Raw genomic sequence first — 21784 nt, 5'->3', positions numbered from 1 at the left:
TGAATGACAAAGTTGTAATTAAACCCCAAATCTGTGGAACTATGCTCTTTCACTACGAGTATTGCTCACAGCTCTTAATTCACCCTTAACTTCTGCATCCCTGACTTGGAGGGGTGAAGTTAAAAGTCTGCTAACTTTATACCATGATTCTCTCATACTGTCACAAAATCACTCTACCAAGGAATATTCACAGTCTATGATTATATAGTTATTGATTGACTTTCAATTTTCTCCCAAAATTCAGTGAGGATATTGAAATGGGTTCAGTATCCATTCTTTGCAAATCCTACTATTATCCTAAGTACTTTCAATGTCCATGTGCATAATCCATCCAACTTCCTCACCTCAAGTATTTCCAAGCTCCTCAGTCTTTTATGTTCTCTACACTTTAGCAGATTAATATGCCTGAACATTATCATCATCCAGAACTGCTCTATCTCTAAAATGCTAAATACGAACAGAACTATGGTGAAGGTTGCTAGTTACCTATGTTCAATATTTTTTCTCCTTCACCTTAAGCATAAAACCCATGCTTTGTGGTAAACATGACTATCCAGAAAATATATATATATATTTTCCAGGTTCTCTTACAGCTAGTCTTAGCCAAATTACTTAGTTCTGGTCAATAAGACATAAGCAAAAGTTTGTGTAAAACTGTCCTTAAAGGGGGTTGGGGCAAGAGATTGCCCTGTTTCCTACTTCTTGTTGGCTTGACAACAAATGTGATGCCTGGAGCTCCAGTAGCCATTTTGAACCATGAGAAGGAAAGCATGAGCTGAAGATGGTAAAGGACAAGAAAGAAGGAGACTGGTTCCCTGATTCTATAGAGTGCTCTTATCAGCTCTGGGCTATGTATTTCTAGACTTGCTTTACATGAGAGAAGGAAAGAACTCTACTTTGTTTAAGCTAATATTAATTTATTTCTTCAGATTCAACCAGACCTAAACCTGATACGTTAACTCTCAGATTCAGTATCAAGTTGTCCATTATCTCACACTTCAACAGCTCTTTTCTGATGTCCATTGTTTTCCTGGCCAGTCTGGCACTCACAGTTAAACACATGAACAGCTCTTTCACCAGCACTGTACTTACTTCTTCCTAGAAAAACCAAATACCATCCCAGACTTAATGCAGCAATCTGGGATTGCATAGATTTTCTAGAGTATACCATATATTTGCACATATTTTTCCTTGGTCTAGAATGCCAACCTCTTCTTGATTCTTTGGAAAATCCTAGTCTCTTAAATATCACTATATATATTATGTAATATATAATATATAATTATATATGTAATATAATATAATCTCTGATTATAACTTTATTGACATAATTATATACCACTTCCTCCTGGCCCAGGATAACTAGATGTTTATATTGTCAGACTTATTGATTTTCAAAATTTACTTTTCCTGGGTTTTCTATTTTCAACAATTCTGACATTTCTTAAGCTGTCAACTAAATAGCCTGGGAATTTAATTGATGCTAATGGAAGAGAGGTGTATACATTTATCTTCTACTATTTTTGTAAGGAGTACAGCAGTGGTAGGAGGATGTTCAGGGATCTTTCAAACATAATGTTCTATATTTGCATGTAAATCTGACAGACATTTTCCTCCTTTATTTCTAAGGAATTGAAACATTTCAAATGACCTAGTGAAATATGACTTTCAACTTCAAAAATGCATATGGCTACCCTTTATTTAAATTTTGTTGTTGATAATGTCAGATTATTCCTATGTAATTGGAAGAAAAAAATCTTTTAATTTAATTTTGTGTAACATTAAAATGTACAGCATAGTATTATTTTACTATAGTATCTTGTTTTATTAAGGAAGAGTGGATTCTCATCAAAAGTATTTATTATCGGGCTTCCCTGGTGGCGCAGTGGTTGGGAGTCCGCCTGCCGGTGCAGGCGAGATGGGTTCGTGCCCCGGTCCGGGAGGATCCCGCGTGCCGCGGAGCGGCTGGGCCCGTGAGCCATGGCCGCTGAGCCTGCGCGTCCGGAGCCTGTGCTCCGCAACGGGAGAGGCCAGAACAGTGAGAGGCCCACGTACCGCAAAAAAAAAAAAAAAAGTATTTATTATCTAGTATTTATGAAACCTCTAGTTTAGAAAGCTGTAAAACAAAATTGGGGCAGTCTTTGCAAGCTATGTTAAAGTCTCTACAGCTTTGCTAGGTATGATACTATATCAGAATAAATAACGTTATCAGTAAATGGTATAAATGCCTGGATTTTCAAGTTATTTACAGAATCCTTAGGAAATTTGACAAAAATTAAATTTCTGAGAGGTTCAAATGAATCTATTAAGCAGTAAACTCATTTTTCTGATAATTTCTATTTCATTTATTTCTCTTCTAGTTTCTCTATTGTCAGGGATTATTAATAGCTGGTTTATCTCATACAGACTATAGAAGATTCTTTAGGTAAGATATGATTTCGTTAATCATTACTAATGATTAAGATAGAGTGTTTTAAAACCTAGAAATATTAGCATTTAACAAAGTATAGTTTAGACCACATTTTTACAGATGAGAAATATGAATACTTTAGGAGGCTAGTAAATTGCTTGAGGTCACATTTTTTTTCTAATGTAAAAGATGGCACTGAAATCCAGATTTTTTTGATTCCTTATAATCATAAAGTTGCTTTTTTCCCCTATTACTCATGCTGATCAAAATCCTTTAGAAGAAAATGAAATAATTCTATGGTTGACTATTGAGGAGGATGACCATGAAGGAGTAGGCACTGATAATTGGTCAAGACCAATGAAAATATTTTTAAAAATTTTACTTACATGTGTAAGTTGCCATTTTCATGCTTTAAAATAATTTTACAGTCAAACTAGTTTTCTGATCACATTTGCTCTTTTTATTTCTATTTATTTATTTCTATTTTTATACAGTTTTAAAGGTTACACTCCATTTACAGTTATTACAAAATATTAGCTGTATTCCCCATGCTGTACAATACATCCTTGTAGCCTATCTTATACCTAATAATTTGTACCTCCAACTCCTCTACCCTCATATCACCTGCCAGACACTGGTAACCACTAGTTTGCTCTCTATATTTATGAGTCGTCTTCTTTTTTGTTATATTCACTAGTTTGTTGTATTTTTTAGACTCCACATATTAGTGGTAATAATAGTGGTATTTGCCTTTCTCTGTCTGATTTATTTCACTTAGCATAATACTCTCCAAGTTCATCCATGTTGCTGCAAGTGGCAAAATTTTTTGTGTGTGTGTGTGTGTGTGTGGTGGAGAGGTATTCCATTTTATATATATATATATATATATATATATATATATATATATATATATACCACTTTTTTATCCATTCATCTGCTGATGGACACTTAGGTTGCTTCCATATCTTGGCAATTGCAAATAATGCTGCCATGAACATGGGGGTGCATGTATCTTTTTGAATTAGTGTTTTTGGTTTTTTTAGATTAATACCCAGGAGTGGAATTGTTGGGTCATATGGTAGTTCTATTTTTAGTTTTTTGAGAAACCTCTGTACTGTTTTTCACAGTGGCTGTACCAATTTACATTCCCACCAACCAGTGTGCAAGGGTTCCTTTTCTCCACTCCATGAAATGCCTATTCATGTTTTTGCCCATTTAAAAATGAGTTTTGCCCATTAAAAAAATGAGTTGTCCTTTTCTTATTGAGTTTTAGAAGTTCCTTGTGTAGTTTTGTACATGAATCTGTCACAGCTTATGTTCTAGGGAAGCAGATACTGAGAGTGAAAAATGTAAAATTTTATTAAGGAGTAACACTTTGTAAAGTCACTAGGTAGGAGCCTCACCAAGAAGAATGTGACCTGGGCTACTACTTTCTTGGTAGGTATCACCCTAAAAATAGCATGGCTTTAGCTCAAAAGCTGAAGGAGACTCTGAAAGTGTTAATAGCTGGAGGCTGACAGCTAACCATACTCCTAGTAATGAGGTGAGTCCTTTCTTAAAGGGGATATACATCTCTGCATGTGCTACAGAACCCTTTTGTAGTTATATATATTGCAGATATCTTATCCTCTCAGTATTTTCACACTTTTAGTGGTATTTTTTGATGAACATGACTATCTAATTTTAATATAGCTTAATTTATTAAATTTTTCATTCATGTTAATTATGAGTTCTGTTAAAAACTGTCTGTTCCAAGTTAATTATGGTATGCTCTTAAAGTTACTTACTATTATTTGATCTTTTACATTTAGATCTACACACCATGTGGAATTGATTTTGGTCAATAGAGAAAAATAGGGGTGAAATTATCTATCTATCTATCCATCTGTCATCCATCTATCCATCATCATCCTCATCCTCCTTCTCATCACCATCTCTCTTTCTATAACTATCCTTAGACGAGACATAGGTAGACATCCAATTAACCCAGTGGAATTTATTGAAGATTATTCTTTCTTACTATTCTGCAATTTCATCTTTGTCATACATTAATGGTCAATAAATGTGCAAGCTTGTTTCACGGCATTCTGTTTCATTCTATTAGTCTGTTTAGTCTCTCCCTGTAATAACCCCCTGACTTAATTACTGTGGTTTCATAACTAATCTTATTATCTGGTGATATCATTCTTTGTTCTGTTTCTTCAAAATTTTCTGCCAGCCTTTCTCAATTGATGTTCTCATCTGAACAGAGGAAATAAAAAAATGACTTGAGTGATAATTTTCTCAATTCTTTCAAGTATGCCACCATTCTAGATGCACAGGAGAGACGTTAACTCATGAAATGGAACTTTTAGGGCATTAGAGTTTAATCCTCTCTTAAAACTCTGGTTGAGAAATCCTGGAGAGCTACTTATGGTTCCTTGCATATTCGTGTAGAATTTAAAATAAGCTTGTAATATTTCCACAAAAATTTTATTGGGAGTTTTAAGAGGGCAGAATTTAATCTATACCTCAATTTGGAGAAAACCTAAATCTTTACAATATTAAGTCTGAATTCATTAATTTGATATATTGCTCCATTTATTTAGGTCTTCTTTACTTTCTCTCATTAATGCTTTATAGAGATATGGTTCATATTTTGTTAGATTTGTTCATAGATATTTGTTATTTTTGATGTTACTGTAAAAGTAACATTTTAAAAATTAAAAAAATTTTCATTGTTTGTTGCCATTATTCAGAAATAAATTAATTTTTTGAACATTGACCTTCTAATCCATAGCCACAATAAATTTACATATTACACCTCATAGTTGTTCTGTGAGTTCTTTTAGATTTTCTATGTGCACAATCATCTTTTGGATCTATCTGTGAACAACTACAGATTAATCCTGTTCCAATCATTTTATTTTTCTTATCTTGTGGCACTGGCTGGGATCTTCATTACAGTCTAGAAAGAACTATAATCACACTCATTGCCAATTTCATGAGGGAAAGTTTTCAGTATTTTCCCTTTAAGTACAGTGTAGATTTTCTTTTTTTACAAAGGATTCTCATTATATTAACAATGGTCTTTCTCCTCTTAATTTCACTAATTTTTATTACGAATGGGTATTAAATTAGGATCATGATGTAATATTTTCCCTTTAGAATATTAATATTATGAAAAACATTGATTTTCAAATTAAAATAACCTTGCATTCCTGAAATAAATGCAACATTGTCATTTTTTCCCCCATTTTATATCTTACTAGAATCAGTTTGCTAATACACTGTTTAAGAAGTTTGTACCTGTGTTCTTGGGAGAGACTTGCCTATAAATTTCTTTTTTTGATGTAGCTTTCAATGATTGCTATCAAAGTTATGCTAGTATTGTGAATCCAAGCAGTCTTATTTTCTGTTCTGAAAGTGATTGCATAAAATATATTTGATTTCTTCTTAAAATATTTCTTAGAATTAATTGGTAATGTATTTTGTGCCTGAAATTTTCTTTGTTTAAAGTGTTTAATTATACATTCAATTTTTTGATAGATATAGAACTATTTAGAATTTCTATTTTTTTCTTAAGCCAATCTTTGTAAGTTCTATTTCCATGAATTTATTCATTTCACTTAAATTGTCATGTTTTGGATATAAAATCCTTTGCCTGTTTCCATCTTCCCACTATCTAATAAAGGCTTTTTGAAGTTTTCAGATTTGGTAAGTACTTTTTCCTACTTTCCAATGCATATTGTTACATTTTATACTTTCTGGTTTACTTCAGTTGGGATTAATAGAAAGGAAGTCAGCTACTCAAATACCTCACAAAGCCAGCTGCTCCTCTTACAGCACAAATCCCCAGATCAGTAATTTTGAAAGTTGTGACTTATGATTTTCAAACATTTTAAATGGAATAATAAATAAATAAATAAACTAACAAATAAATAGGGTGCACACACACACACACTCACACACACATAGGAAGAGAGAGAAATAAGAAAGAAAGCCTGAAGCCTCTGACAAACTAATCAATTTGACAGTAAACATTGAATAGGTTATCATGCTTTCTACAAAAGTTTTTCATAATTTTAGTATACTTCAGAAAGTCTTAATCTAAGCAATTGTATGAGTAATATAAATAGATTGATATTGTATGAGTTACCCAGGTGTTGATTCCAGCTTTTTATAAAAGTACTTCTCAAAGTATGACCCCCAAGGCAACAGCAACTTGAAGGACTTATTAAAAGCAAATTCCCGGGCTTCCCTGGTGGCACAGTGGTTGAGAGTCCGCCTGCCGATGCAGGGTACATGTGTTCGTGCCCCGGTCGGGGAGGATCCCACATGCCACGGAGCAGCTGGGCCCGTGAGCCATGGCCGCTGAGCCTGCGCGTCCGGAGCCTGTGCTCCGCAACGGGAGAGGCCACAGCAGTGAGAGGCCCGCGTACCGCAAAAAAAAAAAAAAAAAAAGCAAATTCCTGAATCCAACCCCACATCTACTGAATCAGAATCTCTCAGGGTAAAACCCAGAAAACTGTCCTTGTAACCAGCTCTCTAGGAGAGTTTTAGCTATTTGAGATTAATCTCTTTAAGATTAAATTTTTTAGATTAACCCTCTGCTGGTAATACACCAGACTGGCTTTACCTAATGTTCAAAGCTGCATAAAGATACACTCAACATGCTTTTTGTACAGAGAAAGGAGAGTATCTTACCTGAGATGTAAGATAGCTGTCTCTAAAGATAGACGAGTATTTCAACACCTGTGCAGATATCTGTACAACTGAGCTTATCAGAGTAAGACCTTTTCGGGCATTTCATTGATCCAATTTAAAATGGAAATTGTTTATCTAACCCCAAACTGTTTTGGTTGACTAAAGCCTCATTCTGTACCTTTTTTTTCAGATAAAGGAGAAAATGAATTAGGTAGTTGTACTAAAACTCAGTGATAATGAATCAAAGCTGGATGTGATATATGTCCAGATGTTCAAAAGGAAACAATTATCATTTGTCATTTCTCAGTCTCTATTAAAACAATGCCAGTTTAGAGTGGGGGAAAATGATCACACAAAACATATCTCTTTCTAATAACTAATCAAGATTTCTTTTCACATATTGGCGCTTAATGAGTTGTCTACCAGTGCTTCAATATTTTTACATTCAAACAATATACCTGATGACAGGAAAGCACAACCATTCTCTCTGTTTTTCCTTTGAAATTTAAAAAAGAAACAAGAAAACAGTTTTCTAAGTAAATATTAGAATTTCTGATGGTAGTTTCCAGTGATGACAAACTAACAGCTATTAACCTGGGTGCTGGGTGCTGTGTGATATCAACAAGCTGCTCTGTAGACCACATACCTGGGTTCCCTCTCCACTGTCTCATGTCTTGTGCTAGAATACCATTCTCCAGGACAAACTAATGTAATAAATTCATTCTATCTATAAATACTGTTAACTTGTTTATTCTATAAGCACCTGGGTTGAACTGTCCTTGAAGCACTGGATGGTATGAAGCTGAGAGAGAAAGTCTTCTCTTCTGCATTGAGCTTAGCTTATACATGAGGGTAAGAAGGTAGCTAGGAGGTGTGGTTAGGTGAACATGAATGCCTTGACCAGCAATTTACAGAATGTGCTAAAGTAATTTTCTGCATTTGGTTTAGCAACCCCTTCGTTTGGTCTCTGGATTGGAAAAAAAAGTAAAAATAATTTAATAAAAGTAATTTAATTCAAGCACACAAGGAAGAAACTTCTATACTGTAGATTTAAAACCCACAACATGCACAGACACAAACACATACACCTATGTCTACCTACATATTTACTTAAATTAGAGCCCTTGGTTCCTTTTGTAAAATATATTTTTTATAAAAACTAAAATCTCATCTCTTAAAAAATGTGGCCATTCATATTACAAATTGACATTGAATATCTTTACTTGTAGAACTGCTATGGAGAACTGTAGGAAGTCTTTGCCCTCGGAGGTTGTATGAAAAATTTATGCTTTAATCACTTTTGATTTCATAAAAAGTAATAAAGTTATATTTTGAAGTTTTAGGTATCTCATTGAGATTATTGACTAAATGATATATTACTGTTATGACAAATTTCAGATAATCCTCTTTAAGAAAAGACAGTAAAACAACAAAGAATACTTAAAGTTTTTTTGTTAAAATAATATTTGAATTAAAAATATATTCCTGTGGATTTCTTTTTATTATTTTTTCATGTACATTAATTTTTATATTAGAACATTATCCAAAACAGAAAAATATTTTTCCTGTTAAAATATATGTGAATTTATAATAAATGGCTGCTTTGAATACAAGATCTATTTTAACTGCTCATAATTGTTCAAAACCCCAGTGAAAAACAGTTATGTTGTAAACCATTTAGATATACTAAAACACCAAAATGAGCATTATAAAATATTCACAGCAGAAATCTTTAACACCTTGTCTAAGATATGCTTAAATTTGCCAATGCAGTATTCAAAGAAAACAGATCGGTTACCTTATAACTGAAATTAGAATTCAGTTTGATTTTGTTTAGTAGCTTCCCATTAAAATATATATCTTGATATTATTTAAGTGAATATATTAGATATTTAATGATGAAATAAATATATTATATACTTAATAAATCAATGGAATTATTTAATAGAAAGGAATAAATATTATTCCCTCCTTTATTTTCATCTTCCCAGAAGCCCATTATATAATCAGTATTTTCTCCAAATATATGAATGGAAAGAATCTTGCAGAATATCATAAAAATTTAATCATATCCATGGCAGGAACATTTAGAGACAATTGCTATATGCTGTAATCACTTCTTTCAGTACTGTTCCTTGAGGTATGTATGAGGTAACATTATTAATGTCCTTTGTCTTTTGGGAATTATGTGTAATTATTCTGTGCCTCATCGATCTATGACTGTGCTCAGCACTTTAATGAGAATTGCTCTTGCCTTGTCTGTACAATGCACTAAAAGAGAGTCAAATCCCCTTTCTGAACTTTAGGGACCCATTCCTTGCCATGTATTATTCATTTTAAGTAAGTTAATGTCATTGGGAGACAGAGCTTCTGCCTTGTATGATAAAAGATTTTAAGTGAGGTGCAGTTAATTACTTACTGCCCATGACCATGGTGTGCTTTGCCATATGGCCTTTTTTGGCATATGAGTGACAAGAAGTCATCAGGGCAAAGTCATAAGCAGAATTTTTATATCAAAACTTTGATGTATCAGTGCCCAGGGCAACAGCTAATTCCAGTTTTCTAGTTACAGAACCTGAGCGAATTTAGCATCTAGTGCTTCTTAACATGCTTATTTTAGTTCAACTTCTGTCTCTTAAATCAAACACAGAATTATCTCCCAAGTGCTTCAATTGCGTGTGTTAGTGACCTTGAAAGGAAAGTTTTATTAGCAGAATTCATCTCCTCCTGGGAAACATACCAAAAACTTTTAAACCACAGCTGTGGGTATAGTTTTGGAGTGAAGAAAATCCAAAATGTGCATAGTGGAAAGAAAATTATAACATTTCTTTTAGTTGTCTCAGAATATAGAAAAGAAGATAAAATGCTCTTTTACCTTTTATAATTAGGAAAGTGTGCTTTAAAATATTCCTTGATCGACAAATACTTGTTCTGGTACAAGTTTTGTCAATCAATATATATAATAATTATTGGAACTAAAGAATAGAGTGTGAGCAGTTCAGCTCTAGAATGTCTACATCAGAGAAGCTTGGGGCCAGCAATCTTGCTGGGTGGGTGTGTTATAACTTGGCATCATATTGCACTTGCATAGTAGACCACCGTTTTTACTTCACTGGTCAGTTCATTTGGGAGTAGTCTTGAGTCCTATTGCAAATTTGGTTTAAAGCTTCTCCTATACTAGGCCTTGGCACTGCTATGTCATATTGAAATATTAGATTTAGAAAGGGCTTCAAAATTATTTTAGAGTAACTCATTTTATAGTTGAGAAAATTGAGGGCTAGAAGTTGGAGTGATTCAGTCAAGATTACAGTTTAATTCTTTATGCTTTAATGACATTAAAAACTCTCTTTATTCTAAAATAAATTAACATGCATGCATGATTCACTATTCCTAAATAAGTATAAAAAAGCACAATCAAACCACAATTTTTATTTTTTCTTATCAGACTATTGGCAATGCTTTCTCTACACCTGGTATAAGAATGTAATTACCAAGGAAGCAACATAATGTGTTTTTTAAAGCAGAAATTTTATATAATTTAAGCACAAATGTGAGATAAATTTTAGTTTCATAATTTACATATTATATATTAGTGAAGTTGGTTTGCCATACAAAAGGGAATTTGTGCTTGGAAAAACTTTCACTAGTTTTACACTTGACTTATATGTTTATGATACTTAATGATAGCATTCTTTTAGTTAAATGAAAAAAGTACTTAACAGGGAACTCCACTCAGTGCTCTGTGGTGACCTAAATGGGAAGGAAATCCAAAAAAGAGGGGATATGTGTATATGTATAGCTGACTCACTTTGCTGTACAGTAGAAACTAACACAACATTTTAAAGCAACTATACTCCAATAAAATTTTTTTAAAAAGGTACTTAACCATAATCTTATTTGCCTTATGCTGTAGTCATAATTTTATTAAAGAAAATGATACTTTGCATGTTGTCATTTTAGAAAGAGATGTTTGATAAAAGGTAAGAAAAAAAGAAAGAAATTTAGTTAATTGCTAATTAAATAAAACTTGCCAGGAAATCAAGGCCAAGTCCAATTTAGTAGTGATTAAATAGCAATTATAATTTTAGAGCTATTAAGACAACAGTGTGAACTGATGTGGTTTCTATTCAGTCCCAAGGAGAGGCAGATGCACACTGTGTCGACAGAGGCAGTCACTTCACTGACTAATGCTCTGGAGTGGGAATCAGGAGAGCTGAATCTATGTTCAGCTTTATCAGTAACTTTGCAGAGCTCCTGTTTTGCATCACAAACTTTTAACCTATGGCTGGTATTGCTATTCTTTCCTTTTTCTTAAAGAGAGATTTTGATGATCAAAGAATTCTTTAAGAGGGTGTTTGGTAAATTTAGACAATGCTTTGCATGTTTTCAATGCATTTCACTACTGAGAATATAGTCAAAGACTGAAAAATGTCTGTCATTAATGGATATTATGACACTACAGTAGTTGGCACAGTAGAGTAACTGTTACATGGATTAAAACTGTTGTTTTTTCAAGGACTAAAGACTTAATCCAATATCTCTAACAGAAGCTCTTCCTTCTCTTTCTCTTACTCCTTTACATGTTTCCCCTGTACAAACCTTTCTTTCCTTATGCTCAACTGTCACTCAAAGCTCGATATCTCAAAAGTCTCTCTTCAGGTTAATCGCTTTGCTAAGCTTCAAGCTCTATTTCTACACGCCAGTTGGATCTTTCCAAATGTATGTCTCATATGCACTTCAGACCCACCAAATCTCCAAACTGGCTTTCTCGTTATCTTTCTCATTAAACACCCTTCTTTCATCCAGAAGCTCATTACTCATGCTAGGAAATTTAGAACTGTTTTGTATAAAGTTCCTAGCTCAGTGTTTGATACATAATATGCCTTAAATGGCTAACAATGATAGCTGTGTAAGTACACTTACCATCTTTCAATGAATTTGGCTGCTACAATTATCTCATCTTTACCTTGAGTAGCCTTTATAATGCTGCCCACGTTCTTTCTATATAATATGTCTATCCAAGTCTCTCTCAAACTTAAAAAAACCTCCAAGAGCTCAAACTGTCTGAAGTTTGGTGGCATTTGAGGTCCTTACTCATCTGAATCCCAACCTCCAAGTTTCTGGGTTCATTCTGCACCATGACAGGTCTACTCCCCACCCTTGGAATACACCAGGCACCTTCATGTACCATGATCTTATTTGTTCTGCTTTTCCCTTCCTGAATTGCCCTTTCCCCATTTTATTTAATAGGATAACTTCAGACCTAACCATTATATCTGCTTCCAAGTTTTTCCTGACTCCCACCCCTTGCTATACAGAGAGGTGATTACTTCCTGTTCTGGAAATCCTTTATCATCTGTTAAGACAGCTAATTCTAATTGTTAACTTTTGTTGATTTTATCATGTTTTTGATACTCCCACAAGTGTTTAACATGTATAAATTTATGTACACTTTATGGGAAGGCACTATGATTATCCAAATTTTACAGATGAGAAACACAGGCAAGAGTGGTTAAGAAACTCTGCCTAAGTTCAGACAGCTAGTCACTGGTAGAGTCAGGCTTTGAGGCAGGATGTCTGGCTCCTGTGTCTATACATTTATCCACTTTTTATGCCTCCCAATAGTATTTAACACTAGATGGACTGTCATGTGCCCCAGTCATATCCTTGACATTAATGGAAGAGCCCAGCCCTGTGTAATACATGCATTTGTTTGGCAGTAACAAGTACAATTGGGGGCAGTTAGGATGTGAGCCCTTAGGACTATGCAAGTGGTAGCTGGTTGCAAATGATTTTCTCTGTTAAAATGCTTTTGAAAGTATGCTTATCCATAATACTGAATAATCAACTTATATTACTAAGGGAGTGATTATCCATTCTTGTGACTTGCTTCTTTGTCATTTACTGACTTCTCCTCTGGCTCATCATCCCACTTTTTTGCTATTTCTCTGCTCATTAGTATGCCCCATAGAAGAAGAAAAAGAAGATGAATTCTAACCATTCATCCTTGTTGGCTACTAGAATAAGGGAAGGTTAAACCATTGGACAACATAATGCTTAGGGTTATAAGATAAAATTTTATGCATAAATACTTATTTTCCATTATTATCAATAATCAAAATTCATTTAAAATTTAAGAACCATGTATTGAATATTTACTATGTGCTGGGCTTTGTGGACTACATTAATTGCTAGTTTAAGAGCAAGGAAGGGTAAGAGTTTTCTTATATTATCAACTTTTAATATAGAACCAATCTGAGAAATCTCACTAAATAACTTTTGGCAATCTGTATAAATTAACTTAGCAGTGTTCATAAATACACCTGTACAAAAATTCTGACTTTAGGAAACTTCATTCACTTCTCATTGGATGAATATATCCGAACTCCTTGTTTTGACATTTACAGCTTCCTCCTATCTTATATCTACATTGTGCTTCGATTGCAGGTCCCAAAATATTCCTCAAGAGAATTCTTCTCGCCACACTAAGGGGGTTCCCAAACACACCATATACCCGTGCTCCAGGAACCTTCATCATGTCTGGTGAACCTCCATCCCTCGTCTGTATTGTGAGTTTTCCTCTGCCTTTGAAACCCAACCAAACAGCAAGATCTCAAGGAAAACATCTCTGGGGAATTGCCTTGTTACTGGCTTGTCTCCCTACCATGAACTCCTGCAACACTTGTTATATCTATTGCTGACACTTATCCCTGATACATTCTATTTTATGTCCATTTCCGCCCATCCTGTCTCACTTGTTAGTTTTATTTATATAATAACAGTAATATAAACTGTCATTTATTGGGCACATTCTCAAAGTCAGACACTAGCACTTTAATTTTTAACAAACTTTATTTCATTTACTATTCACAAAAGTAGGAGGTAAGCATTACAAAAAACTAACAGAGTCTCTGAGAGTTTAAGACCCTTGCCCTAAATTTCACAATGAGTGGTGGAACCACTGCTTTTTTTTTCATGATTCCCTCTAAGACCAGAAATTTGTTTCATGTCTCATGTCTTTCCCTGAGAGTTATTGTGAAGCAGCAATAAGATAAACCTCATGCACAAAGGGGACGCTAATCATCTGTGGATAATCATACTACCTCTTAAAGTACAAATAAAAATTGCATGAGATCAGAAATAAATGAAAAAGAAATGAAGGAAATGACAGCAAAGATCAATAAAACTAAAAGCTGGTTCTTTTAGAAGATAAACAAAATTGATAAACCATTAGCTAGACTCATTAAGAAAAAAGGGAGAACTTTCAAATCAACAGAATTAGAAATGAAAAAGGAGAAGTAACTGACACTGCAGAAATACAAAGGATTCAGAGAGATTACTATGAGCAACTATATGCCAATAAAATGGGCAACGTGGAAGAAATGGACAAATTCTTAGAAAAGTACAACCTTCCGAGACTGAACCAGGAAGAAATAGAAAACTAAACACAGACCAATCACAAGCACTTAAATTGAAACTGATTTAAGATTTTTAAATTAAAAACCTTCCAACAAACAGAAGCTCAAGACCAGATGGCTTCACAGGGGAATTCCATCAAACATTTAGAGAAGAGCTAACATCTATCCTTCTCAAACTCTTCCAAAATATAGCAGAGGGAGGAGCACTCCTAAACTCATTCTATGAGGCCATCATCACCCTGATACCAAAACCAGGCAAGGATGTCACAAAGAAAGAATACTACAGGCCAATATCAATGATGAACATAGATGCAAAAATTCTCAACAAAATACTAGCAAACAGAATCCAACAGCATATTAAAAGGATCATACACCATGATCAAGTGGGGTTTATCCAAAGAATGCAAGGATTCTTCAATATACACAAATCAATCAATGCGATACACTATTTTAACAAATTGAAGGGTAAAAAGCATATGATCATCTCAATGGATGCAGAAAAAGCTTTTGACAAAATTCAACACGAATTTATGATGAAAAGTCTCCAGGGGCTTCGCTGGTGGCCCAGTGGTTGAGAGTCCACCTGCTGATGCAGTAACACGGGTTTGTGCCCCGGTCCAGGAAGATCCCACATGCCGCGGAGCGGCTAGGCCCGTGAGCCATGGCCGCTGGGCCTGTGTGTCCAGAGCCTGTGCTCCATAACAGGAGAAGCCACAACAGTGAGAGGCCCGCATACCGCAAAAAAAAAAAAAAGAAAGTCTCCAGAAAGTAGGCATAGAGGGAACCTACCTCAAAATAATAAAGGCCATATATGACAAACCCACAGCCAACATCATTCTCAATGGTGAAAAACTGAAACCATTTCCTCTAAGATCAAGAAAAAGACAAGGTTGCCCACTCTCACCACTATTATTCAATATAGTTTTGGAAGTTTTAGCCACAGAAATCAGACAAGAAAAAGAAATAAAAGGAATCCAAATCGGAAAAGAAGAAGTAAAACTGTCACTGTTTGCAGATGACAAGATACTATACATAGAGAATCCTAAAGATGCTACCAGAAAACTACTAGGGCTAATCAATGAATTTGGTAAAGTAGCAGGATACAAAATTAGTTCACAGAAATCTCTTGCATTCCTATACACCAACGATGAAAAATCTGAAAGAGAAATTAAGGAAACACTCCCATGTACCATTGCAACAAAAAGAATGTAATACCTAGGGATAAACCTACCTAAGGAGACAAAAGACCTGTATACAGAAAATTGTAAGACACTGATGAAAGAAATTAGAGATGATAGAAACAGATGGAGAGGTATACCATGTTCCTGGATTAGAAGAATGAACATTGTGAAAATGACTGTACTACCCAAAGAAATCTACAGATTCAATGCAATCCCTATCAAATTACCAATGGCATTTTTCACAGAACTAGAATGAAAAATTTCACAATTTGTATGGAAACACAAAAGAACCCAAATTGCCAAAGCAATCTTGAGAAAGAAAACAGAGCTGCAGGAATCAGGCTCCCTAACTTCAGACTATACTACAAAGCTACAGTAATCAAGACAGAATGGTACTGGCACAAAAACAGAAATATAGATCAATGGAACAGTATAGAAAGGCCAGACATCAACCCATGCACATATGGTCACCTTATCTTTGATAAAGGAGGCAAGAATATACAATGGAGAAAAGACAGCCTCTTCAATAAGTGGTGCTGGGAAAACTGGACAGCTACATGTAAAAGAATGAAACTAAAACACTCCCTAACACCCTATACAAAAATAAACTAAAATGAATAAAAGACCTAAATATAAGGCCAGGCACTATAAAACTCTTAGACGAAAACATAGGCAGAACACTCTATGACATAAATCACAGTAAGATCCGTTTTGACCCACCTGCTAGAGAAATAGAAATGAGAACAAAAATAAACAAATGGGACCTAATGAAACTTAAAAGCTTTTGCACAGCGAAGGAATCCATAAACAAGATGAAAAGATAACGTTCAGAATGGGAGAAAATATTTGCAACTGAAGCAACTGACAGAAGATTAATCTCCAAAATATGCAAGCAGAACATGCAGCTCAATATCAAAAAAACAAACAACCCAATCCACAAATGGACAGAAGACCTAAATAGACATTTCTCCAAAGAAGATATACAGATTGCCAACAAATACATGAAAGGATGCTCAACATCACTAATCATTAGAGAAATGTAAATCAAAACTAGAATGAGGTATCACCTCACACCAGTCAGAATGGCCATCATTTACAAATAATAAATGCTGGAGAGGGTGTGGAGAAAAGAACACCCTCTTGCACTGTTGGTGAGAATGAAAATTGATACAGCCACTATGGAGAACAGTATGGAGGTTTCTTAAAAAACTAAAAATGGAACTACCATATGACACAGCAATCCCACTACTGGGTATGTACCCTGAGGAAACCATAATTCAAAAAGAGACATGTACCGCAATGTTCATTGCAGCACTATTTACAATAGCCAGGACATGGAAGTAATATTTACAATAGCCAGGACATGGAAGTAATATTCCATTGTATATATGTGCCACATCTACTTTATCCATTTATCTGTTGTTGGACACTTAGTGTCCAACAACAGATAAATGGATAAAGTAGATGTGGCACATATATACAATGGAATATTACTCAGCCTTAAAAAGAAATGAAATTGAGTTATTTGTAGTGACGTGGATGGATCTAGAGTCTGTCATACAGAGTGAAGTAAGTCAGAAAGCGAATAACAAATACTGTATGCTAACACATATATATGGAATCTACAAAAAAAAGAAAAAATGTTTTGATGAACCTAGTGGCCGGACAGGAGTAAAGACGCAGACGTAGAGAATGGACTTGAGGACACGGGGTGGGGGGAAGGGGAAGCTGGTATGAAGTGAGAGGGTAGCATTGACATATATATATACTACCAACTGTAAAATAGATAGATAGTGGGAAGCGGCCGCATAGCACAGGGACATCAGCTGAGTGCTTTGTGACCACCCAGAGGGGTGGGATAGGGAGGGTGGGAGGGAGATGCAAGAGGGAGGAAATATGAGGATGTATGTTTATATATAGCCTACTCACTTTGTTATAAAGCAGAAACTAACACACCATTGTAAAGCAATTATACTCCAATAAAGATGTTAAAAAATAAATAAAAAGATTCCACAAAAAAACCCCAATAAAAATACAAATTAACTCTGTGAGTACACTTCTGAGGAATTGTTTTTGAATAGTAATTATCTTAAGCTATATTTTATTTAAAGGAATTATATTAGATAAATTTCAGATTGGTTTCAGGTCATTCAGTGAGCTGAGGTCCATGTCATGTACTTATATCATAATTTATTCTTTTTCAAAACCATCATCCTCACCTCCTTCAGGATACTCCTCCATATTCAGGAAAGATTTTGGCAGTCAAGACAAGATTTTCCTTTTCATTCTGTCCTCTACCTTCGCTTGGGTTATTTGATATGTTTCACCTTCTCAAAACCCTAGCCTTATGGTCATTTGACTTTAGTTTAAAAATCTTAGAAATCTGATCAAGTTCATCAATTCCCACTCAACATTTGAAACTTTTCATCACCTACAACTGCTCAACTTGAAAGATCTCATGTCTTTGATCTCAAACTTTCATTCTTTTATTTCTGCCACAGAACTTTTTCTTTTCCTTGGCCTGACCATCAGTTGCTTCACTGCATTACTAATCTAGTCCTCCAGGCATTTCTAGATTTCACCTGTGTCTATTCAACAGAGACTCTTCTAGCAACTGGATCATATTCTCTCACTCTTATAAACTTTTGGTGTTCCTGGTCTGTCAATGTCCATACATATTATTTGTTTGTACCTGCATTCTAGACTTATTTTGTGGCCAAAAGTCACATGATTTGATAAATTATCTCTAACACAAACCCCATAATTTCCAAGTAAGAGTATTATAAAAGGAATAGAGACTTGAAAATGGATTTTTTTTTTGGAGAAGTGTGAGTTGTTCAGCTTGACAAGGTTGGTGGAGAATGAAAGAGAATGTAACTGGAATGGTGAATTAGACCTAGGTCATAGAAGGGTCTGAAGTATCATGCTAAGGAGTTGAAATTCATCCCATAAGTAGTGGGCAGTAGTTGAAAAAAATCTAAGTGGATTAATAATATTCCTAGAGCTGCATTTTTAGAAATAAGATGGTGGCAATAGTGTGGGTGATTACTGGCCTGTGAAGAATAATTGAAAGCCATCAGCCTAGTTTGGAGGCTATCGAGATTGCTCAATCATGAAGCTTTATGGCCTGAACTGGGCAGCTGGAATAGGAATGAAGAACTGTTTCTCCTTCACTGTGTTCTTCAGCAAATTAATATCTTGCATAATATTCGTAATGGTCTATAGCTCTATATGAGCGCTTCAGAAAAATCTCTGGGCTCTTTAACAATATGACATGTCAGTTCATTTTTTTCATAGGAAACAAATGAATTTACCATACTATCTTTCCTGGGTAAAACCTGCTATGTATCTTTCCAGAGATGGAATTATTATACATACTGCAACAAGAGGATTTAACAAGTAATGTTTGTAAAATTTTTTGAGAAGTATTTTATTGTGCAGAAGTTATGCCAGCTTGCTATTTAATTTCTATTATAGAAGAGACATGGTCTTTCCCCTCAGTGTTCTAAATGAGGTAAGACCATTGAACCTACCTGAAACGATTTAAGAGGGCTATAATTGAATTGTCACCAAGATCATGCAATCTCTGCCAGGGTGTTAATAAAAACGTTTGGAAATACTTTCTACTTTTAAAGCAGCCACTGAACTTGAACATAGAGCCCGGCTAGGGGTTGTTGGCAGACCTCTCTGTGTTGCTCCTATGACCCCAGTGAGCTAGGCAAGTTAAGAGTCCTAGATAACTCTGGTTGAAAACTCACAACTTTAGAAGAAAAATGGCAGCAGAAAGAATAGACAGAATGTTCCTTGGCATTGCCTTGGATAGGAAATAAATGTATAGTATAAGTTCTTTTGTGTGTCTCCTCTCTATCTTTTGTTACCCTGAACTTTCCAACTTACTGTAAAAGCAAAAAAATATTCTAAGGTCTGGGCTGCAAAGAAGAGAAATTTCTAATTTTGTCAGTACTGTCAGGTGCTACTTTTTTCATTGCTTATACTCAAATGTTTTTTCCCTGATTTAAGATGATTTATTGTCTGCACTGGTAGAATAGAAGTGGCTAGAATCTTTCAAATGGCAGCCTATTTTGAAAAAGAATAACAATAGATCAAAATTGTATTCTGACTACTTGGACTCAAGTTCCTTGCTACATGACCTTAGTTTTATATTTTTCCATACTTTTGAGGATTTTAGGAGGGTGCATAAGTAAGTTTTTGTGTCCGTTAGCCGTTATGGAGCAGAAAATCAATCATTAATCTTTAACAAATCCATGAAGCAGACATTTACTAAAATCAGCCTGCTCTAATTTGATGAAATTGATGCTTTATATAAAACTTTATTTATCTCTTATTGTACAATAGTTCTCTTTTTCTCCCTTCTATTATGGTTTGTGTATACTTGCTATATTCTTCCCAGCCTTCTGCCATGCTAGTTGTTGGAAGGCATGGACTGAATATCTCAATTTTGAATCCATGCAGCCTCTACACAGTATCACCACCTTTTTGTCATTTAATAGGATCAAAATAGTGTGAAATCTATCTCAATAGTGCAACTGTTATCCCAGGTAAAAAAGCATTTTTATTAATATGTTAAGTCACTTGGACTTATGTCAACACGGTCATGTAAATATTTACAGGGCATCTTTTAAATTTCATTTTATTCAACAACACTGACTTGAGCACTTATATTTCAATTTTTTTGTTAAGAACTTGAAATACAAAGAGAAAGAAAATGAAGTCCTGGTTGTCTAGGAAAGGTAATACTTAATTAGAAATTGGAAATCCATTTAGTTTTTCTCAAGAAGAATCTCTGAGTTCTTCCTTGACTAGCTTCCTATTGCATGACATTAGGTACTTACTCTGTAGTGGACTTCAGGATGATAGAAATACAATAATTAATTCTTGCATAGTGGACTGTGTGGAAAATAAGTTAGTCTCTCTGGGTAGGGACGAGTTATGAGTTCTGATAGTTTTCAGTATTTCAGAGCTTTTATTCCTTATCTCACACACACATACACACATAAACCCATACAAAAATGGCTTTATATATATGTATATATATATACACACATTTATATATATGTATGCTTATACGTATATATGTATGTATATGCTTATATGTATCTATGTATATGTGTATATATGTAATATGTATATATGTATGTATATGTGTGTATATGTATGCTTTTGACCAAAGCTATTTCCGTTCTAGCATTATCATTGGAGTGGGAAGGAATATGAAAAGAAGAATGTATGTTCTTCCTCCCAACAACAAATTCAACTAAAGGATTTATAAAATCCTAGGTACTACACAAGTCAAAATAAGATCTACTGGAAATAAAGGAAACATCCGTTCAAGATTTTTTTTTTTTTTTTTTTTTTTTTTTTTGTGGTACATGGGCCACTATTGTGGCCTCTCCCATTGCGAAGCATAGGCTCCGGACGCGCAGGCCCAGCGGCCATGGCTCACGGGCCCTGCCGCTCCACGGCATGTGGGATCTTCCCGGACCAGGGCACGAACGGTGGGAAGCCCCCGTTGAAGTTTTTTATGATTTCAGTTAATGAATGGGAATGAATATTTGTGGTTGAATTGTCCTCAAAGAAACATGAACTATAGTCATAGCTTAGCTCAGTTTGGGTTTGGATGCGTCACATTTTTTATTTCAACAATTTTCTATGGGTCTCATGCATTTCTAAATGTCTTATGAAACAAGTCACTGTCTGCCTTATCTTAGACTATCTGTTTAAGGATGTTTGTATAGCAAACATCCTTGGAAAAGGAGAACAATGTCTTGCTCCAGAGCAAAGGGCAGGTTGGTTTACTGTTCACTATAATAAAGATAACATCTGCTTCTGGGGCAAAGTTCAAGCAGGTTTACTGCCCATTACAAGATATTTGGGTTTCCTAATTCCAGAGTTCCTTTCCTGTAATGTACCCTGCTCTGTGTACAGGTATACGCAGCCCTCTTTGCAGTGACTCATGGAAATTTGGGCTCAGAGAACTGGAGCAAAAATAATGATATTCTGGCTACTGCTAGTACTATGAGTAAGAAATTGTGCTTTGTTTCTGACTCAGGAGCATAGTGTCTTGAAAC

This window comes from Tursiops truncatus, chromosome 3, assembly GCF_011762595.2.
Source record: "Tursiops truncatus isolate mTurTru1 chromosome 3, mTurTru1.mat.Y, whole genome shotgun sequence".
Taxonomy (NCBI): domain Eukaryota; kingdom Metazoa; phylum Chordata; class Mammalia; order Artiodactyla; family Delphinidae; genus Tursiops; species Tursiops truncatus.
The sequence above is the reverse complement of the archived record's forward strand: the minus strand, read 5'-3'. Positions refer to the sequence as shown.